Here is a 6,198-nt window from a genome sequence, read left to right on the forward strand (position 1 = left end):
GGACTTTGCTCAGGGGGCTGAATACACTGATTATTTTTTTAATTAATTAATTTATTTTAATTGGAGGCTAGTTACTTTACAATATTGTGGTGGTTTTTATCAACTGGAGAGAAGTGTTTTCATATTTTAACAGTTGGTGTGTCCAGACCTTTACACATAGCTCTGCGTGTTACTCTAGAATGGAATATGAAGCACTACCTGCCTCCAGAAGAGAAAATAAATCATGAATTCAAAACCTCTTGCCTAAGTCCTGCACTCAAACAATTTTTAGGTGATGGCTGACTGTGATTTTCATTTCGGTGCTCCCAGGTAAATTCTCAAGTGCAGCTGCCACTCATGAACTCCCCCATCCAGGAGTGTGGCTGTAAAGCTTTAAATAAAATAACATTTTGCAGAAGGTAAAGGTTCACTGACTTCTTTTTTCAATTTGTATTAGAGAGCAGCTCAAGACCCTGACCTGGAGGTGACAGGTGACAGGTGGCAGGTGGCAGTGTCACAATCTAAGAATATATGTCTTTTCCATCCTCCTTCTTTGGGTCAAATGTGCCAACTGGATGAAGGGCTACACACTTTCTATGTTGCTCAAGTAGCTCAGAAAACTTGAAACGATCAGTTTTCCTGAGAATCACCTTTTCTATTTAAATCTCTATAACGTTGAATTGCACAGAACATAAGTGACTTCAGTTGTTCATTTGCAAAAACAATTACACAGACACTACTGTTTGATTTAATCTGATGCTTCATGTTACTATCAGGCAGTGACACTGGATGTCATTGATAGCAACTTTTTAAAAGAACAACCCAAAAGAAGAGGTAAATCATATTTCTGACTGGAATAACCTAGTACTACATTAGAGAGCTCAACTTGTGAAACTAAACTCAACCTCCTCCCTCCCCAGTCGGTTAGCACAACCCCAAGTTCATCATTTTTAACAAGTTCTGGGCACTCTTAAGTGAGAATCAAATTCAGAGAAGAGAGTAACCCATAAGAGATGCTCTGCTATTATTTAAGGATGTTGAGGTTGGATGGGGGTACAAATATAGAACCACACATGCACAAACATGGGTTACTAATAGTAAGCATCTCACCACAGATAGAAGTTTGCAAAGAGATGGGGTCACTGGGCTGGCTTCCAAGAGATTTTATAAAGTTTTGCTTTGTTGGTTATTTAACATTATTCCCTGGTGTCTCAGATGGTAAAGAACCTGCCTGCAATGCAGGAGACTTGGGTTTGATCCCTGGGTTTGAAAGATGCCCTGGAGCAGAGCATGTCAACCCCCTCCAGTATCCTCACCTGGAGAATCCCCATGGACAGAGGAGCCTGGTGGGCTACAGTCCATGAGGTGGCAAAGAGTCAGACATGACTGAGTGACAAAGCAGAGGTGCTGATCATTAGACTGAAAACAGTTATGCTCTGGCTATCCTGTCTTTTAACCAAACAGATGTCAACCAGGTTCTCAAGGATTATGTTCAAAACAAAGCTAGCAATCCCAAGGAAAACAGAAATGAAACTGACATGTAATCTGAAACACTGGATTGGCCAGTCATGTTAGGTATCAACATTTGAGAGTATGATTTAAGATGATAGTGGTAACTCTTTAGGTGCTTTCTTCAAATTGTGAAAGAAAAGCCAACATCTGTTTAAGGCTTGAGACTGAAATGTGGGTGAACAATTAGGATGAGAGTAAAAGATATTGGGGTATTGATGGCAGCAGATGCCTGAGGAATAAAGAGCCCAGCGAGAAGCGGAGTGGCCCAGGCAAAGGGAAGGAGGGCCCGGCTGCCATGAGGGGCCCTCAGCTGGGAAACCAGGGAGGGGCCAACACCAAAATGGAGGCAGAAAAACATAATTTCATGGAAGGTGGAAAAAGAAATTATTTAGTGTGTGGGCAACAGTTGCAGGTCTATGAAAGTTATTTACAAGCTTTTGATGTAAAATATTCTATAGAGATATAGGGGCAGAGTCAGAGCATTAGTGGTAAATAGAACAGACAGTTGGGAAGAGAAAACAATGTCTATACATCATAAGTTCATTAGATCAAAATGTGCTTTCATCAAAAATGAATTCAGAGCAAGAGAGCATTGGATTGGGAGTCTGACTGCCAAGGATAGAAGTGTGGCCACAGCATGGACAAGGTGCCTGAAAATCTGCTTAAATATCCGAGTTCTCACCCACAAGTCAGAACCACCACACAGGGCGCACGCTCAGTCGCTTCAGTCCTGTCTGATTCTTTTCAATTCCATGGACTGTAGCCCACTGGGTTCATCTGTCCATAAGACTCTCCAGGCAAGAATACTGGAGTGGGTTGCCATGCCCTCCTCCGGGGAATCTTCCTGACCCAGGGATCAAACCCACATCTTTTGTGTCTCCTGCATTGCAGGTAGATTCTTTACCCCTGAGCCACCAGGGAAGCCCCCCACACAGCGTAGATATGAGGATTAAGTAAGTATATATGAAGCACTTAATACAATGTCAGGCATAGCTTTCCCTACAGTGAATGTTACACAATTGTTTGGTATCATCATTATCACCATCATCACTGATATTATTAAATGAAAAATAGTAAGATTTAATTAGAGAGCAAGTGCTCCAGTTTAATTCAGTAAATGTTTTTTTTTTCTAGCACTTTATGGATGCAATTATTATAATCAGTTATGGGAAGATGATTAAAATCGGTCTTTGGGCTCAATTCATTTTTGTAATTCAATCAGTCCATCAGCAAACATTTACTGAATGTCTACATATACTAGACATTGTATGTGGCAGAGCACGGAAATCATAATAGAGTGTGACTCAAACAGAATGTGGTTAGAGCCATGATAGAGAAACACACAAGTGCTATGGGACCATAGAGGGTGGTAGTAGTTTGAAAGTGTTCTGAACACTTTGTAAAAGACTCAAAGGAAACCAACCGAGAGATTACCTAAAGGCTGCAGGCTGGCCATTTGACCAGAACTTACTGAGTGTTTATAACCAGTTCGATTATAAACCTAACCTGATCAGTGGGTAGAAGCTGTGCAGAAGGTAAATATTGTGAACGCCATCCCTCAAGAAGTCTCATCTCAAGGCTATCGTGTGTGTGTGTGTGTGTGTGTACATGGGTAGCATCTATATGGATCTTTGACGACAGGCAATAATATACAGCAATCTGAAAACAAATGCGCCAAAGGAGACATATCAAGGTGCAGCTAGTATGCAGATTTATTAGTGGAGAAAGGGCTAGAGGATGATGAAAAGACTGGACATTCTGAGGGCTAGTGGTCCAGGCAGGGTTGGCAGATGGTGCAGTGGTAAAGAGTCCACCTGACAATGCAAGACACTCAGGAGATGCAGGTTCGGGCACTGGGTCAGGAAGATCTCCTAGAGGAGGGCATGGCAACCCACTCCAGTATTCTTGCTTGGAGAACCCAATGGGCAGAGGAGCCTGGCGGGGTTCCAGTCTGTGGAGTCACACAGAACTGGACATGACTGAGTGACTGAGCATGTAATGGTACAGAACATACATGTGTGGACTGAGTAGTCTGACTTGTTTTGCAATTTGTGAGTATTAAAGATCTTGAAAAGGAAGGCACATTTTCAGAAGCATTTGGGGAAGATTATTCTAAGTGCATTAGGAAAGGGATGGTGGAAGGAGAGTGGCCCATCAGGCTGTAACTATAATCCTGGTGAAAAAGGATGAAGGGGCAGGGCTTAGGAAGACCATGAAGGGGTGATGAGTGACTGTTTAGTGATTGGGAGGCTTTATAATGATGACACACAGCTATCAAAGTTATCTAGTGTACAACACAAATCTTACATGTACTATATTTAAACGGTAGTGGAATATATGAATCATTGCCTTAAAGACTATTACTCTCTTTACGTGATATACTTTTCTATTTTTTAATAGACTTTCATTTTTGGAGCAGTTTTAGTTTAACAGCAAAATTGAGCAAAAGCTAGGGCTTCCCTGATAGCTCAGTTGGAAAAGAATCTGCCTGCAGTGCAGGAGACCCCAGTTCGATTCCTGGGTCAGGAAGATTCCCCAGAGAAGGGAAAGGCTACCCACTCCAGTATTCTGGCCTGGAGGAGTCCATGGACTGTATACTCCAGGGGGTTGCAAAGAGTCAGACATGACTGAGCAACTTTCACTTTCACTTTACAGAGGTTTCCGGGTACCCTCATCCCCAGCGTGTATGGCCTCCCTCACTATCAAGATTCCCCATCGGAATGGTACACTTGTTATTAATAAAATCAATAACCTGCATTGACACATCAATTGCCTAGAGTCTGTAGTTTGCATTAAGGCTCACTGTTGGTGTTGTACATTCTATGGGTTTGGCAAATGCATAGGTAACATATATCCATTTTTATAATCATTGTAGGATCATACAGAGTAGTTTCACTATCCTAAATATAGTGTATATAGATGGTCTCCAACTTAAAATTGTTTATGATTTTTTAACTTTACAATAGTGTGAAGGCAATTCAGTATGACCGGTACTTTGAATTGTGATCTTTTGATCTTTTCTTGGGCTAGTGATATGTGGTATGATCCTCTCTTGTGACGCTGCAAAATGAGCCACAGTTTCCAGTCATGAGAAATAACTAGCACACTTATGTCCACTGTGTACCCAGACAACTCTTCTGATTTTCACTTTCAGGGCAGTATTCAATAAGTTACATGAGATACTCAACACTGTTTTGTAAAATAATCTGTGCATTAGATGGTGCTGCCCAACTATAGGCTAGTGGATGTGTTCTGAGCACATTTAAGGTTGGCTGTGTTAAGCCTATGTTTCATAGGATAGGTATATTAAAGACATTTCGACTTAACGTGGTTTATCAGGATATAACCTAATACACATGAGGAGGATCTGTACTTTTAAAGCAGAATGCATTTTTTTTGAATTTACTAAAATTTGGAGCACATATCTATGAGTGATTTTAAAGTTGAACACACTCCTAGAAATTTCCAGGAAACTTTCTGTGGAAACACGTTTTCCAGTAGTCTGTAATCATCCACAGTCTGCTTTGTATCCCGCACAGAAATATTTAAGTGTGTTGATGATATTCATTTTCACTTGCAATCTGGTTTAACTGGCAACTGGCAAAACCAGTTAAAATTAAGAAGATAGATATTTTGAGCTAAACTACAAACAATTTTGCGGGAAATAGAACGTGATAACTAAATTGCTATCATTCAAGCCTTGGTCTCTGAGAGCTGAATAATAGAGAATTAAAGAGGCTGTAACTTCTCTGTAGACAACGAAGCAAAACTACACTGGTTCTCTATGAGCATCCAAAATGTCCCCCAGACATCTTACAGATGCATGAAGAAAGTTAGTGCTAAAACAAACAGGATTGTCAGTCATCTCAACCCTTCATATGTTACGCAGGAATTTCTCCCTGAACTCTACCAGAGCCTATGAGAATATCTTCGTTAAAATGCACATTTAATTTATCACTGTATGCATTTCACACAAGTGTACTAGATCGTTAATCTGAACCAGCTTTAGCAGTTAATAGAAAGATTTGGTGTGTCAGTCAAGCAGAGTGTCTTTAAATTTAACTATTATTCAGACTTTGGAATCTCTTTAAACTAACAAAAAAAGGTAAGCCATCATAGAGAGAAGAAGGAGGAGGAACTTCTGTCCATCCCATCACACTTGGCTTGGTTAGGCTTGGTTTCTCTGCTAATTAAGCTCCTTGAACTTAAGCTGTCTTGACTTACTCCCCTGGTCTCTCCATAGAAAGGTGGCCTCCCTAGTGGTCATAAATCTATTTTAAAAGAAAAATAATTATGTATTAATGCTTCCCAAAAAATGAGAAGCGGAGGGCACACACACACACAAAATGAGGAGTGTATCCTCAAGACACAAAGCTTATTTTTCAGGCAGGTTTTTTTTTTGTTGTTGTTGTTATGGTGGCTGTTCTTCCTCCTCTATACTTTTAGCTATTTTTAGTCCCATAGAAAAGAACCATTACTGTCAATTTTAGTATCTACCTGACAGACTACATTTTTTAGTATCTATCAGACAGACTACATAAGCGTACCCAAAAGCAAAATTGTGTCTCAAGACTGTAATAAGAGATAAAAAAAATGCCATAGAGAAAAGATGATTCGAGTAGCAGATCAGTCTTTGAGGCAGAATAATCCAGAAGATTTTCAGTTTCTTGCATACTGTCAGGGAGTTTCAAGGAAAACCATCTCTCC

Source organism: Bos grunniens, chromosome 24 (assembly GCF_055505025.1).
Source record: "Bos grunniens cultivar Pamir isolate PY7600 chromosome 24, Bosgru_T2T1.0, whole genome shotgun sequence".
In the NCBI taxonomy this organism is placed as follows: domain Eukaryota; kingdom Metazoa; phylum Chordata; class Mammalia; order Artiodactyla; family Bovidae; genus Bos; species Bos grunniens.